This window comes from Chiloscyllium plagiosum, unplaced genomic scaffold (assembly GCF_037043375.1).
Source record: "Chiloscyllium plagiosum isolate Xiang-an unplaced genomic scaffold, Cpla_swu_hap1 HiC_scaffold_2, whole genome shotgun sequence".
NCBI lineage: Eukaryota > Metazoa > Chordata > Chondrichthyes > Orectolobiformes > Hemiscylliidae > Chiloscyllium > Chiloscyllium plagiosum.
The window spans coordinates 137,347,609-137,365,969 of NW_028270140.1; the positions used below are offsets into that span (position 1 = coordinate 137,347,609).

Genomic DNA, 18,361 nt, shown 5'->3' on the forward strand with positions numbered 1-18,361 from the left:
GAGAGTGTGAGTGTGTGTGTTTGTGTGAGAGATTGTGTGTCTGTGAGTGTGTGTTTTTGTGTGTGTGTGTGTTTGTGTGAGTGTGTGTGCGTTTGTGTGTGAGAGTGTGTGTGTGTGTTTGTGTGAGTTTGTGTGTGTGTGTGTGTTTGTGTGTGAGAGTGAGAGTGTTTGTGTGAGAGTGTGTATGTGAGAGTGAGTGTGTGTGTGAGAGTGTGTGTGAGAGTGTGTGTGAGTGTGTGTGAGAGTGAGTGTGTGTGTGAGTGTTTGTGTGTGAGAGTGTGTGTGAGTGTGTGTGTGTGAGTGTGTGTGTGTGTGTGAGTGTTTGTGTGTGTGTGAGAGAGAGAGTGCGTGTGTGTGTTTGTGTGTGAGTGTGTGTGATAGTGTGTGTGTGAGTGTGAGAGTGTGTGTATTTGTGTGTGTGTGTGTGAGAGTGTGTGTGTAAGTTGAGCAGAAATGTCAGCTGGAAAGAAAGGGTATTGACCTTAGTTTAATGTTTCCAGAGTTGTTTAGCACATTATCGTCTATGAGCCACATTTTACTGCACTTCTTACAAGTTACTGGATTTCAGAATAATTGATTGTGCCTTAGACATAAGGCATTTTAACTGAGGTGCTGTCTGAATGCAGGTGCTCAGCTCAGCTAGTGTATTCACAGAGCAATGATTAACGTCTGAGTGACTTGTTCAGATAGGTACTTCCTGCTCTGCTTTCCATCGTACACAAATTTGACCTTTTATTTTTGTGGGACAGTACGATAAAGAGGTATCAATGTATTTGCACTGCCAGATGTTTCATGATTTTACACAATATTTTGTAATGGTAAAACAATATTACATAAAGTAGTGATCTTTGTCATTTGGATAAAACACAAAGATGATCTGGCTAACCTTGAGAACTGTAAATGTTTTCAATGTGTATGCTTTTTGTTTTATGATGCCTCACACAGTTTAATATGTTTTATTGGTATATGTTTATATGTTCTTGTGCGTGTGTGTGGTTGCTGGGTGGTACAGGGCGAAGGATGTCCACACATCTGTTCATCATGGACATGGGCCATAGTTTTTAGACTCTGTTTTGGCCATCCAATCTACATAAATTGCTGTGTGATAACTTGATGTAATCAGCAGACTTATTATTTCTTGTAGTATAGATAGAAGTTCCTTCCCTGCCCCTAATTTGAGTTATGTTTAGAGAGAATTCACCGGAAAAAGTATCATCTCTTTTGAATTGGCCCATTGCTGTGGCACTCTCTAAAGTTAATATTTTTGATGTGCTTTGAACATTTTGGAGCCAAGTTTCTGATAAAAGCCTATACAACACAACCAGTACAATTTTTAAATTTGTAGGATTGGAGTGTTTTCTCTTTTGGAATAGTTGAATTGTTAGTCCGTGTTCCAAAATCTCACACTCTCTTGTCAGGCAAGCCATATTTTGAAACAAAAACAGAAGTTGCTGGAAAAGCTCAGCAGGTCTGACAGCATCTGTGCAGAGAAATCAGAGTTTAAGTTTCGGGTCCAGTGACCCTTCCTCAGAACTGCTATATATTCAGCATTTGGGGTTATTTCAGATCTTCTTTGAATTGATACCATCAGTCAATCAGTTTTGTCCCTGTCTGACACTGATTAACATGAGGCTACTTTGCATGACCTCACAGACTCAATTATAATCGCTTTTCATTTGTAATGTGATCCTTGAGGATGGAACTGTTAATACATGAAGCCAGGCAGGAACAATTTAAATCGTTGTCTCCTCAATGCTTACCAGTTCTCTATTAAACATGCATTACCTTGGGTTTGAGCACAGCACCTAATAATCTACTGTGCCCACATGCCTCTCTGCACCACATGCACACAGACAAACATGCAAACACAACCATCATGGATTTGAATCCACAATAGTTGCTTGGGGCTGACTTTTGTCGGGCCAGCATTAGCCACCAATGACAGCCATAAAACCAGATGCAATCTCAGCTTGGCTGGCTTGGAAAGCCTTGGTTAGATGCGGTGCTGTGGCGGTGCTGGTATTGAACTTGGGTGGACAAAATTAAAAATCACACAACACCAGGTTGAAGTCCAACAGGCGTATTTGGAAGTACTAACTTTAGAAGCACTGCTCCTTCATCAGCTACCTGATGAAGGAGCAGCGCTCCGAAAGCTAGTGCTTCCAAATAAACCTGTTGGACTATAACCTGGTGTTGTGCAATTTTTAACCTGGTTAGATGCTGCAGTGATCAGGTTTTTCTCAGGTGAGACATCCACACACCACCATTCCCCCCTCCAAGAGCTAATGGTAATCTGGGGTCCGGCAGCTCTTCAGTAACGACAGTCCCAGCAGAAGACCATAAGACATAGGAACAAAAGTAAGCTTTTCAGCCCACCAAGTTTGCTCTGCCATTCTTTGAGATCATGGTGATCTGATAACCTTCTGTCCATCTTCCTGCCTTTTCTCTATGCCTCTTGAATTCCTTACTGATTATAATCTGTCCACCTTGGCCTTCAGTGTACTTAATGACCCGGCTTTGATAGGCCTCTGCAGCAAAGATGTCCACAAATTCTCTATTCTCTGAAAGAAGAAATTTCTCCTCATCTCTGTCATAAAACGGAAATGATGCATCCTGGTTCTAGACTGTCCCCCAAGGGGCAACTGTAAGGTTCCTGAGGAACTTTGTGTGTTTCAATAAGATCACCTCTTAGTCTTCTAAACCCCAGTGAGTGCTTGCTTCATTTACTCAACCTCTTCTCATAATACCGTCTCTGTCCAACTGAGATTAGCCTAACAAACCTTCTCTGAAGTGTTTCCAATGCTCTATCCTTCCTTAAAGTGTAGCCTGTCCAACTTACACACATATCCCACCTACCTAGAGCTGGTCCTGAGGCCTTAGAAATCTGATGCTCTCCCTCCTATACCAGTTCTCCAGCCATGTGTGCAGTTTATCCGCCCTGCTGTTTTATTGGAGAAAGTGAGGTCTGCAGCTGCTGGAGATCAGAGTCGAAAGTGTGTTGTTGGAAAAGCACAGCAGGTCAGGCAGCATCCGAGGAGCAGGAGAATCAATGTTTCGGGCTGACTGAAGGGCTCCGGCTCCGGCCCGAAACGTCGATTTTCTTGCTCCTCAGATACTGCCTGATTTGCTGTGCTTTTCCAGCAACACACCCTAGACCCTGCTGTCTCATTGCTCACGAGCACTGAAAGTAACTTGGCAATTACTGCTCTTGAAGTCCTGCTTGTTAAAGCTCAGAATTGTTCACAGTGCGTCAGCTGTGGTCTGATGAATACCTTGGAAAATTTTAACAAGACTTCCCTATCTTTATACTCTATTCTGTTTGAAAAGAGGCCAATATTCCATTTGCCTTCCATACTACTTGCTGAACTTGGATGTTAGCTTTTTGTGATTCACAGACAAGGATTTCCTGATCCATCTATTCCATAGCTTTTTGCAGTCTTTCTCCATTTAAATAATGTTCAGCTCTCCTATTCTTCCTTACATTGTCCTGTAGTGTATTTCATCTGCCAAAGTTTTGATCACTTACTTAACTCATCTATATCCGTACTTTGTGTCATCTTCACCATCTGCTTTCTCAACTACTTTTGTGTCAGTCACAAACTTGGCTAGAGTACATTCACTTTTCTCATTCAAGTTATGGTAAATAACTGGGGCCTGAGCAAAACACAGTGGTGGTCACTGCTCAGCTAGTTGCAGTGTAAGTAAACTAACCTCCAAGTAACTCTCTATCCCTCTGCGTTTTATACCCTGAGGAAAAGAGGAACAGGAGAAAGTCATTCAGTATCTCACTCTCTTGTTTATGTATTTCACAAGCAGTATTATGACCTTCTCACCAGGCAGCAGCGTGTTGCCAATGAAAGGCGATTATCGCTTGTTTAACACATTATTGATGGCTTAACTCGCTTCATTGATGTTCAGCTTTCTGTCTTGCCAAACTCTTCAAACCAAGCACAATGTTGGGAAATCTTGACATGGAAATCAGAGCGCGGACCTGGTGACTTAATCTTGTTGCTTAGTGCAAAGGGCCTCCATGTTGGACACTAAACACTGATAGGACACACTCATGCGCACCAGGCAGACACAATCCACTTCCATGGACCATGATATTCAGTATGCACCAGCTTCTTAAAGAGAATTTTAGTCCCAGTCCTGTTAAAATGTAGCCTGTCCAACTTGCACACATCCCACTTGCCTGGAGCTGGTCCTGAGGCCTTAGCAATCTGATGCTCTCCCTCGTAATACCAATTCTCCAGCCATGTGTGCAATTAATCAGCTCTGCTGTTTTAGTGCTCACGAGCACTGGAAGTAATTTGGCAGTTACTCCTCTTGATGTCCTGCTTGTTAATTTCTTCCCAAACTCCACTCTCTAGGACAGTACCCCTCTTCCTACCTATATTGTTGGTATCAAGATGGACCATGATTTCTAACTAGGTGAAAGTGAAGACTGCAGATGCTGGAGATCAGAGTCAAGATTAGAGTGGTGCTGGAAAAGCACAGCAGGTCAGGCAGCATCCGAGGAGCAGGAAAATCGATATTTCAGGCAAAACCCTGATGAAGGGCTTTTGTCCGAAACATCAGGATGCTGCCTGATCTACCGTGATTTCTAACTGTTCACCCTCAAAAGGATGTCCTAACAATTGCTATGATACCATCTCCCTAATATGCTATCCCTGTAGTTCCGTACTATGTGGATACACAATAGTGACTCCAGTCACCGGTAGATTACCAATTCCTGGAACTCAAGATTCTGCAAACAGTGAGACTTGCTGTAGATTTGATGATCTGGGACACATGGCCCATCCATGACCTCCCGCACACTGCAGAATGACTATTCCACTAGGCCGAGCTGATCTTCCATACTATAACTTACTGTTTACTCAGCAATCAGCTTCAACTCCAGCTCTCAGTGCACAATCCTAATCTTCACTTGCCTCTCTGGCCCTAATGATGCAGTTTTTCAATTCTCTGACCTCTCTGAAGTAGTTTTTCAATCTCCCACTCCTGGAGGGTGAGAAAATTATAAAATAAAAGGATCCTTTAGATCCCTTCCCTTTTGCGATTTTTTTTTTATCTGTGCTTCATTCCCTTTGGACTCTAGCCTTCCTGACTGAAATTTTATGCTTACAACGGTAAGTTTAAATTAAATCACAATTTCAATGAAGCACTCATAGATTTTAAAAAGGGTTAATGCTTAAGATTCACTCCCTTATTTGGCAAACTTTCAGGTTTGTACCAAGTTTCAGCTGCATTCTGTGCTTACTGCTCTTCAGCCTTCATTGTTGTGATTTAGATCAGATAGCTTTTATGGGAGTTAGAAGAATAGGTTAGACCAATTAGTTCCTTCTAACTCAGCTGCCGAGTCTGGCCCTGGAGATTGGTTGGAGTTCAAGTTAGATAGAATAGATATCTACAAACTGAGGAGAAATACAAACATGAAAATAGAACCCAAGTTCCATTGCAAGGTGTAAAATATAACGTGCAGACAGCTAAAAAGCAATTAGTCTGTTTGCATATTTGGAACAACTTGCCAACTGTTTTTAGAAATTAAATTTGCACGTTCTCAAGAGAAAAGGAGGTAGAGCATTGGCATTCTTTCACCTAATCTTTACTTTAAAGCGCCCTGACGTTCTTTTCATGTCTAATGGCTTAACGGTGGTAATAAATAGAAATGCCCTTTATTAGAGAGGAATGCAGATTGCAGGGGAAAGGGCAGCGATTCAGGAATTCACAGTTTTCACTACAAGGCCAGATGTGGAAGCAATAAAATCAAGTGGGGAAAAAGATGATGTACTCTTTAGCAAGTTTATTAAATGAGAGTTTCTTTCGGTTTGTTTACTGTGTTCTGATCGTTGAAATGAACTGTTCTTTCTCAGTTACATCTCGTGTAGTGGTAATTACTTGAAAGCAAGTTATGAGGACAAATATTATGTCATTTAGTATACACATTCCACAAATCAAAATTAATATATCAAACAATTAATCTGGCCAGGACCCGGGGAGAACACCCTACGCTTTTTTTCCTCTTTGGATCCTTAACCAATTGATGGGTCAGTGAAAGTGCAGCACTTTCAACTAAGCAGCGCTCCTCAATGTCAAACTGACTATCTGCTCCAATCTTGGGAAGGAGGCTTAAACCTACAAACGTCTGACTTAGAAACACAAGCAGTGCTAATTGAGACAAGTAGAGACAACTATTCTTGAAGTTTTCCTTGGGATGTTATTCATTTACATTGCAGTCGGTTAAAGACTCAGATCAGCTTGTTATTTCTTTGACTGAAGCAAAACACTGTGGATCTTGGCAATCTAAAGAAAGCCGAAAGTAAGGGAAACTCTTCAGATTTAAAAGTTAACACTACTTTTTTTTTCTCTTCACAGTTAAAGCCTAGTTGAGCATTTCTACTTTTTTTTCAAATTTTTACATAACGTGCACAACTTTTTGTGATATTAATAGCCATGTTGTAGTCCATAACCTGAGTGATGCTGAAAAAAAGACATTTTTCTTGATGTTCTTCATCTTGCACACATTCGCAAGCAATACCAAAGTAAAGAGAAAGCAATCTTTTTATTCTGTATCAGATGAGAGTGCTGATTATTTAGCAAGTGGACTATAATTGGGAGAGGTGTAGTCACGGAAAATGCACCAGTTAGATGAAAACTGACAATTCAGTGCCAAGCTTTGTTTAAGTTTAAACGAGGCATTTTGACTCTGATTGGCCAAGGCAGATTGTATGAAACAGGATATGAGTTCATCTGTTCACAACGAGCAAGGCACCATCAGTCCCAACCAGGCGGGACTTGCAAGTATCAATTCAGCATCCTCATAAGTGCTGGAAGGAAAGCATCAACGTGCTGTGTCTTTTTTCAGCAACACTTAAATATTGACAAATGACACAGCCCTTGCAAATTGTTTTGAAGACTGCCAGGTAAAAAGTTGTGACAAACTATGTCTTTTTTCAGTAATAGTCAGTTGCATTACTGTGCAGCTATTAATTCCTCTTTCATAGTGCATTATATTTCTATGCATTAGCAATTTAAACATGCACTGTATTTGCTCCTTTCATGGAGGGGTCATTTTGCAATGTGGACTCAATATATTTTTGTTTGTTGAATTTGGTCATGAGCCGTAGAGAAGATTCTGCCAACATTAGGGACAAGTCATTTTTTGAAGGAAATAGGACATTAAGAACAGGGACAGCTCCTCAAACCTGCTGTGCAATTCAATAGGATCTTTGCTGATCTGACGCTCCTCACATCCACTCTTCTGCACTTTCCCCATAACCATTATTTCCCTGACTGATCAAGCAGCTGTTTCAATCTTAAATATACACAAAGACTCTGCCACCAAAGTTGACTGTGGCGAGGCATTCCAAAGACTCATCATTCTCCGAGAGAAGAAATTTCTGCTCAACTCAGTCTTCAATTGGCACTCTGTGATTCTTTTCACATGTTAAGTATGGAGATGTTCAGCAAACAACACTAATCCAATCCCCACTGTAACTTCTGGCATGGCCTCTGTTCGCTCTGTAGCATGTTCTGGTCATCTGTTGGATGTCTTTCCTCCTGCCAATCCTCCATATGAATATAAAAAGCCCTTCATCATCACCTTCTGCTACCAATACAACAACAACAGGAGCATTTGCAAGATAGTAAAACATCCTAATATACTTTGCTGAATTGTCATGAGACAAGATTTAACACTGAACCATGTCAGGAGATATTAAGACAAGAAGGACATCGATTGAAGCAGCAGATTTTAAGGTATGTCTCGAGGAGTACAGCAACATATGGAGGGAATCGGAGAGTTTAAACCCTTAGCAACGAAAGGCATGGTCATAAATCATGCAGCAAAGAACATTTTCGATACACAGCATACTCTGCTCCTGTTTCTATTTCTTAATGTTTTATTTTTGAAGAATATAAGGTCCATAGACTCCATGATTCCCTGGTGGTTGAACAATTTGCATGTGTGGAGAAAGCTCTTAAGCTTCCTTCAGGATCTAACTGGAACATTTGTGACCTTCGGGGAGCCAATGGCCTACTGATATTATCGTTGGACTGTTAATCCAGACACTCAGGTATTGTCCGAGGGGCCCTGGTTCAAATCCTGCTATGGCTGATGGTGGAATTTGAATTCATCTAACAAATCTGGAATTAAGAGTCTAATGATGACTATGAAACATTTGTCAATTGTTGGGAAATACCCATCCAGTTCATTGATGCCCTTTAGGTAAGGAAACTGCCATCCTTACCTGGTCTGGCCTACAGATGACTCCAGACCCACAGCAATGCGGTTGACTCTTGAACTGCCCTCTGGGTAGTTAGGGATGGGCAATAAATGCCAGCAATGCTCTCAACCTGTGAATGAATGAATGAAAAGAGATTGTAGAACATTCGTTACTAACCAGAACATGCTCAAACTAGTTTTCAAAGCTCAATAGCAGTGTAACCAGCAATGCCTTTATTTAGCTGACTGCAAGAGATTGAGAGGGAAGAAAGAAATTGGCTTTTTGTTTTAATTTAACCTTGGTGTGGAGCCAGGAGAAGCAGGAGTGCTGACTGTGGACAAAATGTTTTGTTGTTGAGCCAGGAGGGTTTGCATTCTGGTTCCAAAGCAAAAAAAAAACACCGCGATGGCATTTGACCCGCACTCTTCAGATTGTGTACTTTGTGGCTGTTTGTAATCACAAAAAGTAGGTATGGGTCACCTTGGAAGGTGCCTGCACTGGCTGCTGTGATTGCAAACAGCAGTTTTCTCAAGATCACCAGGCGCGAGATTCCCTTAATAAAGGCAAAATATTGTGGATGCTGGAAATTCAAAATAAAATCAGGAAGTGATGGAGAAACCTAACAGGTCTGGCTGCATCTGTGGAGAGAGAAAAAGAGTTGACGCTTGGAGTCCAACTTGAGCTTTCTTCAGAAAAATTATTTAGTATTTGTATTTGGTGCCCAACCCAGGCTAAATTAAATTCTTCCCTCTTCTCCTGTATTCAGATTGTTCAACAGTGTTTGAAATGTATTTATATTGGGCCTTTCATTGTGTTTTATACATTGAAGATATGCAGAGTTGCCATGCCAGCGTCGACATTTGAATATGGGTTTTATTCAGGGATTCAAAATGTCTGATTTGGAGATGCCGGTGTTGGACTGGGGTGTACAAAGGTAAAAATCACACAACACCAGGTTATAGTCCTTCATGAAGGAGCGGCGCTCCAAAAGCTAGTGCTTCCAATTAAACCTGTTGAACTATAACCTGGTGCTGTGTGATTTTTAACTTCAAAATGTCTGCTCACTCAAGCTTAAAGCTTGTTTTTATTTTACTTTATCTTTCGCTCTGTATCCACACTCAGGGTTTGATTAATAGTGCTATGAACAGTGAAAAGGTCAGCAGTGAGCAAATATTGAACAGTTGAATAAGTGAACGTGAAACCTTTTCCCCCTTGTAGATGAATTGAATTAAATCATCACAAACAACAAGCACCTATACATCAAGTCACTTCATAGAGCTCAGTTTCTGAACTGGTTTTACTGAGTTCATTTTCTCCAAGTCCACAAGTATTCTTTGAGATATTAATGTGGTTGACGATAATGCTGAGGAAACAAACTTTGAGTTTTTGTTCTGCATGATCAGCTTGCTGAAGGGAATGACTTAGCGCTGTGGTCACACATCAGTAAAGGAAATGGATCCTTGTAGTTGCTGTCCTCAAAATGTCCTGGTCTGCTTACTATCAAACTTTTCTTTATGCTGTTGTCCAACAGATAAGCGTTAGTATCCTGAAACTCTTTAATCTGCCTTTCTCCAGCCAGAGATGAAGTGCGTTCGTGGCTGCAATTCCATCACTTGATGCAAAATTTCCAACTGTAGACTATGGATTTTGGAGCCTCCGTGCTTGTTAAAGTGAAGATCCTCACTTTGTGATTCTTTCTGCTTTCACTCTGATGTTCTCATGGATCTGTGAATATTATGACCGGCTGTTCATTAGTTGGTGTTTTTTTTCCCCAGATAGGATATATAGTGCAGAGTGACAAGTGTAAAGTAGGATAGGAATAAATTATTCAAAACTCCACCACTCTGACACATTAAGTCTCAGACTGGTATTTATTACCCTGATGAATCATTGAATACCACTGTTCAATTATGGATTGCATGTGAAGTCAGATGATAATGCAGTCTGTAGAGTGATCAGAAACCCATGAGCTGACTGGGTGCAGTTGATTCTGCGATAACACAATAGTTCCATTCTCATGTGACCCCATGTTATAAGAAAATCACATAATAACAGCACCATTTAAACTAATGGGGACAGAATTGCATTATGATCAATACAAGCTTTTAAAATTTATGCTTGAGAAACAGTGTCCCCAATTTGTCAATCTTGTTATAGCGAAAACTCGCATTAATGAAACACGCGTTACAGCAGAATGCCCGGTCGTGACCGTCTGCTGTGATAGTCTCCAGCCAGTCCCCTTTTGCAAACAACTTGGCTGTAATGCTGCCGGATGAAATGATGGAATTTGTTACATCAATTTCCACCCATTTGCTATGTGCAGTACAACGCATTATATTGGATGTTGATTCTAATCATCTGTCATCACAAAAAGGTGATGGGACATCACATGATTTGCTCTCTTGGACAGCCTTTTGGAAGATATAAGCCAGTGGTACCATATGTCCATGATGTTCCGGTTTCATGTACTGCCATAGACTCAGTGCTATGTGCTTTTTTTTTTGGCTAAGCCTGAGTTGCTTTAGAATTTTTTGGCAAGTTTGTTGCCATAAGGCCTTCCTGATGTCAAATTTTCACCATTTGTTACCACAAACTGTTCCCAGAACAATTCGCTGTCCAGTATATATTGAGTAAAAGATTTACCATGCCTTGCACTTGCACCATCTTTGAGCACAAGCAGTATCACTTAGGAACTGCCCTACATGGCTCCTGACTTTTGTTCTGGATGTGGCAGAGATGGGGAAGTCATCAACTTACTTTGCACACAGGCTCCTGCTCGTGGGTAGTGAAACTGATGCAGAACTTCCTCCCCCTTCAGGACCATCCCTGGAAGTGATGATACCAGACCACATTATCCTGATCCGAGGTTGACACCCAGGTTAGAGCAGCCTTAACCACTTGGAGGACTGTATGCAGCACTGTAGGAAGAAGATCAGGTTCTCTGCCACCATCTTCTCTCCGATGTCTCACACTCTATTTCTGCCACTGCATCCAACCCCCACCAAGGCTCGTGCTCTACCACTATGGCATGTTAAGCTTCTCGTCCAGTTCTACCAGATAGCTCACCATAGCCCATGTCTTTGAGGTTTCTGTAAGATTCCACCCATTATAGATTTTGTATTAATCCAAGAGACATCCCCTGAACTAAATGTTCTAAAACCTATCACCAACCCACCCTGTACACATACTGCACAGAACCGGCCTGTAGAACATAAACAACAAGCAAAAATTGTTGGGAATGCTTGTACTTCTCCAAAATTGACTACTTGGTGAAGTTAGTCTGAGCAGTGACAGTAGTAGCAACAGAGTGATGGAGAACAAACCTGGGGGTGAACAGAAGGATAAATCCCTGAGGAGAGGAGTCAGTAAGAGTGACTGTGGGGGTGAACGACAGGATAAATCCCCGAGGATCGGGGGTTAGTCAGAGTGACCTTGGGGGTGAACAGTTGGATAAATCCCTGAGGATCGGTGGTCAGTCAGAGTGAACCTGGGGTGACCAGTTGGATAAATCCCTGAGGATCGGGGGGTCAGTCAGAGTGACCCTGGGGTGACCAGTTGGATAAATCCCTGACGATCAGGGGGTCAGTCAGAGTGACCCTGGGGTGAACAGTTGGATAAATCCCTGAGGATCGGGGGGTCAGTCAGAGTGACTCTGGGGGTGAACAGCAGGATAAAGCCCTGAGGAGTGGAGTCAGTCAGAGTGACTCTGGGGATGAATCTAGGATGAAGCTCAGGAGGTGACATCACCTGACCTGGGTTGAGCTGCTTAGGAACCAGGTTTGCAGATTGAGTGAGCAGCGTCTGATGAGACTTAAAGTGCTTACTTTTTGTAGTTGTAGTCTGCTAGTATTGGAGAGTGGGAGAGCGAGACCTGAGTTTAATGACGTGCCTGTAATCTGTAGTTGATTTAGTTGATAAGGTTTGAAATGGTCAGACAACCTGGCCCTGTGGAATGCTGCTCCTGAAATATGTGGGAAATCAGGAACATTTCCAGTCTCCAGAGTGACAACATATGCAGGAAGTGAGTCCATCGCAGTTCAGGGCATTCCATATGGCAAATCAGGAGCTGCAGCTGAACACACTTCCTGCATATATAGTCACCCTGGAGATCTGGAAATGTTCCTGAAACTGTCTAATCTGCTTTTCTGCAGGCAGAGATGAAGTGCGTTCATGGCTGCAGTTTGATTACTTGATGCAAATTTCCACCTATAGACTGTGGTTCCAGCATCCATGAGGCTGAGAATGTCACGGATAGCATGGTTAGTGAGCTGCTCACACCACCAGGAAGAGCTACACAGACAGAGAAGACATGTAAATGTTGGCAGCCAGTGCAGGAGTCCCGTGTAACCATTCCCCACTCAAACTGGTATACTGTTTCAGAGAGGGAATGGCCTCTCAGGGAAATGTAGATCAGTGGCACCATAATTGGTACTGTTGTGCAGCAGGGAAGATCGAAGTGTAGGTGAGCAGTAGTGATAGGGCACTCTATAGTCAAGGCAGTAATAGGCATTTCTCTGGGTGTGAGCGAGATTCCAGGATGATGGCTTGCCCCTCGGTGCCAAGATCAAGGAGGTCTCTGAGTGGGCACAGGATATTCCGAAAGGCGAGAGTGAGTAAACAGAAGCTGTAGTCTATATTGCTGCCAACAACACAGGTTGTAAGAGAGATGAAATCCTGTGAAGGAATTCATGGAATTAGGCAGGAAGTCAAAAAGCAGTAGCTCTAGGGTTGTATCTTGGGATTTTGTCCTATGCCACATGCCAATGAGGCTCAGAGTGGGAAGATACTTGGTTAAAGAGCTGGTGAAGTGGGAGGGCTTCAGGCATGTTATTAGTGTGTCTACTGGAGTTTGTGGGGCATGTACAAGAAGGACAGTTTGAGCCTAAACTGGAGGGGCATCAATATCCTGGCAGGGAGGTTTGCTAGTGTTACTTAGGATGGTTTAAACTGGTGTAGCAGGGGGGCGGGAACCAGAACAATAGGTCAAGAAGTAAAATGACCAAGGAGGAATCTGAGACTAAGGCCAGCAAGGCTAAGAGGAAGAACAGAGATGTAAAGATTACTGAACATGGCAGGATTAGAGGTTTAAGGTGTATTTGTTTTAATACAAGGAGTATTAAAACAATGCATATGACTGTAGCTATTACACAGAGAGTTGAGAGGGGGACAAGTTCTGTGATTTAAATGTTTCAGGTGAGATAGAGAGGGTTGCAAAAGAGATAGGGGAGTTGCATTACTGATTCGGGAGAATAACACAGCTGTATTGAGGGAGGACACTTTGGAGGCCTCATGCAGCATGGCCATGTAGAGTCATTGGGTCCTGTAAGCACGGAGACAGGCCCTTCGGCCCAAGCTGGTTCATGCCGACCAAAATGTCCACCCACATTAACCCCATTTCCCTACACTTGGCCCATATCCTTCTGAACCTTTTCGATCCATGTATTTGTCCAAATGCCTTTTAAATGTTGTTAATGTATCCACCTCAACCACTTCCACTGGTAGCTCATTTCATATGTGTACCACCCTCTGTGTAAAAAGGTTTCACCTCGGGTTCCTTTTTATTTTTTCCCCTCTAACCTTAAACTGATGCCCTCTAGTCCTTGATTCTCCAACCCTGGGAAAAAAGATTGAGTGCATTCACCCTATCCATGCCTCTTATGATCTTATACACCTCTATAAGGTCCCCCCTCGGTCTCCTACGTTCTTAAGTAAAATGTCCTCGCTTGTCCAACCTCCCTGATAACTCAGTCCTTTGAGTCCAGGCAACTTCTTTGAAAACCTCTTCTGCACTCTTTCCAGTTTAATAATATCCTTCCTATAGCAAGGTGACCAAAACTGAACACAATACTCTAAGTGCGCCGTCCTGTATAACTGCAACATAACTTCCCAACTTCAATATTCATTGCCCTGACTGATGAAAGCTAAAGTGCCATTAGCCTTCTTCACTCCCCTGTCTACCTGTGACTCCACTTCCAGAGAACTTCAAGGTCCCTCTGTTCCACTACACACCTTAAGGCCCCACCACTCACCATGAAACTCCTACCTTGATTTGACTTTCCAAAATGCAAGACCTTACACTATATTAAACTCCAGTTGCTATTTCTCAGCCCACTTCCCTAACTGATCGAGGTCCTGCTGCAGTTTCTGAGAACCTTCCTCACTGACCGTGATACTGCCTATTTTAGTGTCATCTGCAAACTTACTAATCATATCTTGTACATTCTCTTCCAAATCATTGAAATAGATAACAAACAGTAATGGGCTCAGCCCCTGAGGCACTGCACTCATCACAGGCCTCCAGTCTCACAGGCATTCTTCCACTATTACCCTCTGTTTCCTACCATTAAGCTTATTTTGTATCCAATTTGCCAGCTGTCCCTGGATTCCATGCAATCTAACTTTCCAGAGCAGCCTACCATGTGGAATCTTATCAAAGGTCTTACTGAAACCCATACAGACTACATCTACCGCCCTGCCCTCGTCAACCTTCCTGGTCACTTCATCAAAGAACTCTAACAAATTTGTGAGGCACGATCTCCCACTCTCAAAGCCCTACTGACTATTCCTAATCAAACCCGGTCTTTCCAATTGTATGTATAACTTATCTCTCAGAATCTTCTCAAGTAACTTACCCACCACAGAAGTTAGACTTACTGGTCTATAGTTCCCAGGTTTGGGGAGAACTCAGGAATAGGAAGGGTATAATCACTTGGATGGGATTGCACTCCAGGCTTCCCAACAGCCAGTGGGTGATAGAGGAACAAAAATGTGAACAGATTATGGAAAATGTAAGAACAATAGGGTTGTTGTGATGGGTGATTTTAACTTTTTAACTTCCCCTTGATTGACCGGGACTCCCTTAGTACCAGGGGCTTCGATAGGTGGGGGCAGGAGGAGTGGGGTGGGGGTGGGGGGGGGTGCAGTGTGGCATTTATTAGGTGCACCTTGGATGGATTTTTGAAACAATGTGTAAATATTCCAAGGGGCCACACTAGACCGGGTAAATGTGGAATGAGCCCTGCCAGGTGATTGACGTAATAGTAAAAGGAGCATTTTGGGAACTGTGACCATAATTATGTAAGTTTTAAGTTATTTATGGATAAGGATAAGAGTAGTCCTCAGGTGGAAATATTAAATTGGGCGAAGGCTAACTACCACAACATTAGGCAGGAACTTGGGAACGTAGACTGGGGGCTGCTGTTTGAGGCTAAATCCATATCTGGTATGTGGGAATCTTTTAAAGGACGGCTATTAGAGTTCAGGACCAGCATGTTCCTGTGAAAATGAAGGATAAGGATGACATGATTCAGGATCCTTCGATGCCAAGAGAAACTGAAAAAAAAACAAAAAGAGGCATACTTAAAGTTTAGGAAACTAAGGCAGACAGAGCTCTTGAAGAATACAAAGATAGGAGGAAATAACTCAAACAAGGAATGAGGGGGGCTAAAAGGGACCATGAAAAGTCTTTGGCAAACAGAATTAAGGAAATTCCAAAGGCGTTTTGCGCATTTATAAGGAGCAAGAGGGTAGCTACGGAAAGGGTAGGTTCACTCAAGGACAAAGGGAGGGAGTTTATGTATGGAGCCGGAGAAAGTGGGTGAGGAAGTTAAGGAATATTTTGCATCAGTATTCACAAAGGAGAAGGACATGTTGCATGGTGAGTCTCAGGAAGGATATGATGATATTCTGGGAAATGTTCAATACGGAAAAGGAGGAGGTGCTTGATGTTTTAAAAAGCGTTATGGTAGACAAGTTGCCAGGACCTAATGGGATCAGTTCCAGAATGCTGAGGGAGGCATGGGAGGAAATTGCTGGGCCTTGTCCAAAATCTTTGTATTCCCTTTAGTCACTGGAGAAGTCCCGAAGGATTGGAGAATAGCCAATGTTGTTCACTTGTTTAAGAACGGCAACAGGGATAATCTGAGAAATTACAGGTCAGTGAGCCTTACATCAATGATAGGGAAATTATTCGCAGAATCCCAGCAGTGTGGAAGCAGGCTATTCAGCCCATCTAGTCCATACTGACCCTCCAAACAGCATCCCACACAGATCCACCCCCTACTGTAGTTCTACGCCCTACCGTAGTTGTGTGGCTTTTGTCCATGTAGAATGGCAATCTTTGTAGCATTGCACTTTGGAGCCCATTTTCTTAGAACTGTGAACATGTTCTGGGAACTGTGAATAAAACCACTCTGCGGTCACAGGAGCTAGTAAAACGCAGTAGTCGAATACTGTACATTGCATGACTACAGCGTATGACAAAGTATTTTGCAGCCAATGAGTTGATTTTGAAATGTAATTCCTATTTTCACACAAAAAGCATTTCAACCACACCTTGGCAGAGCAGACAGCCCCAAACAGCAATATGATAATAACGACATAATCCTATCTTTGTGAAGTTGATTGAGGAATAAATATTGAGGAATAAATATTGAGGAATAAATATTGGCAAACCAACAATGAACAACACCCCTGTGTCATGGGATGTTTTAAACACAGACAAGAAGACAGATTCTCATCCAAATAGTAGTACCTCTGACAATGCAGCACTCTAAATTTGAGCAGTCAGGATATTTTCCCTGACTGGGGAGACTCAAATGAGGGACACTGTCTCAATGTATAGGGTAGATCGTTTAGGACTGAGATGAAACATTTCTTCACTCAAAAGATTACGAATGTGTAGAATTTTCAACCACAGAAAGCTGTGGACACCAAGTTACTGAAAATATTCAAGGAGACAGTTTTTTTTTAGGTTTTAGAGGCATTAAGGAATGGGGAATCGGATTAGAGTCACAGAGTTATAGAGATGGACAGCACGGAAACAGACCCTTCGGTCTAACTTGTCCATGCCAACCAGGTATCCCAACCTAACCTTGTCTCACTTGTCAGCTCCCAGCCCATATGCCTCCAAACCCTTCCTGCTCCTCAGATGCTGCCTGACCTGCTGTGCTTTTCCAGCACCACTCTGATCTAAACTCTGGTTTCCAGCATCTGCAGTCCTCACTTTTACCTTCCTATTCATATACCCATCCAGATGCCTTTTAAATGTTGCAATTGTACTAGCTTCCACCACTTCCTCTGTCAGCTCATTCCATACACATACCACCCTCTGCGTGAAAAAGTTGCCCCTCAGGTCCCTTTTATATCTTTGCCCTCTCACCCTAAAACTATGCCCTCTAGTTCTGGACTCCCTTACCCCAGGGAAAAGACTTTGTCTATATATTCTATCCATGCCCCTCATGATTTTATAAACCTCTATAACGTCACCCCTCAGCCTCCGACGCTCCAAGGAAAACAGCCCTAGCCTATTCAACCTCTCTCTGTAGCTCAAATCCTCCAACCCTGGCAACACTCTTGTAAATCCTTTCTGAACCCTTTCAAGTTTCACAACATCTTTCCAATAGAAAGGAGACCAGAACTGCAGGTAATATTCCAACAGTAGCCTAACCAATGTCCTGTACAGCTGCTACATTACCACCCAACTCCCGTACTCAGTACTCTGACCAATAAAGGAAAGCATACCAAACGCCTTCTTCACTATCCTATCTACCTGCAACTCCACTTTCAAGGAGCTATGAACCTGCACTCCAAGGTCTCTTTGTTCAGCAACACTCCTTAGGACCTTACCATTAAGTGTATAAGTCCTGCTAAAATTTGCTTTCCCAAAATGCAGCACCTCACATTTATCTGAATTAAACTCCATCTACCACTTCTCAGCCCATTGGCCCATCTGATCAAGATCCCATTGTAATCTGAGGTAATCTTCTTCGTTGTTCACGACACCTCCAACTTTGGTGTCATCTGCAAAGTTACTAAGTATACCTTATGCTCGCATCCAAATCATTTATATAAATGACAAAGTAGTGGACCCAGCACCAATCCTTATGGCACTCCACTAGTCACTGGCCTCCAGTCTGAAAACCAACCCTCCACTACCACCCTCTGTCTTTGACTTTTGAGCCAGTTCTGTATCCAAATGGCTAGTTCTCCCTGTATTCCGTGAGATCTAACCTCTCTAACCAATCTCCCATGGGGAACTTTACCAAAGTCCATATAGATCACAACTACTGCTCTGCCCTCATCAATCCTCTTTGTTACTTCTTCAAAAAAACTCAATCAAGGTTTGATTTGGAGAT

At 42.6% G+C, this 18,361-nt stretch overlaps 1 protein-coding gene and 1 long non-coding RNA gene across 2 annotated transcripts in view; one reads left to right on the top strand and one right to left on the bottom strand.

Annotated features, from left to right (window-relative positions):
- Nucleotides 1–18,361, top strand: part of vegfc (vascular endothelial growth factor c) — a 236,248-nt gene that overhangs the window by 41,023 nt on the left and 176,864 nt on the right. The window lies entirely within an intron of this gene.
- Nucleotides 1–18,361, bottom strand: part of LOC148152000 (uncharacterized) — a 60,167-nt gene that overhangs the window by 39,339 nt on the left and 2,467 nt on the right. The window contains exon 2 of the long non-coding RNA XR_015750975.1: nucleotides 8,250–8,355. This is a non-coding gene — a long non-coding RNA (uncharacterized LOC148152000). The remainder of the gene's footprint in view (nucleotides 1–8,249; nucleotides 8,356–18,361) is intronic.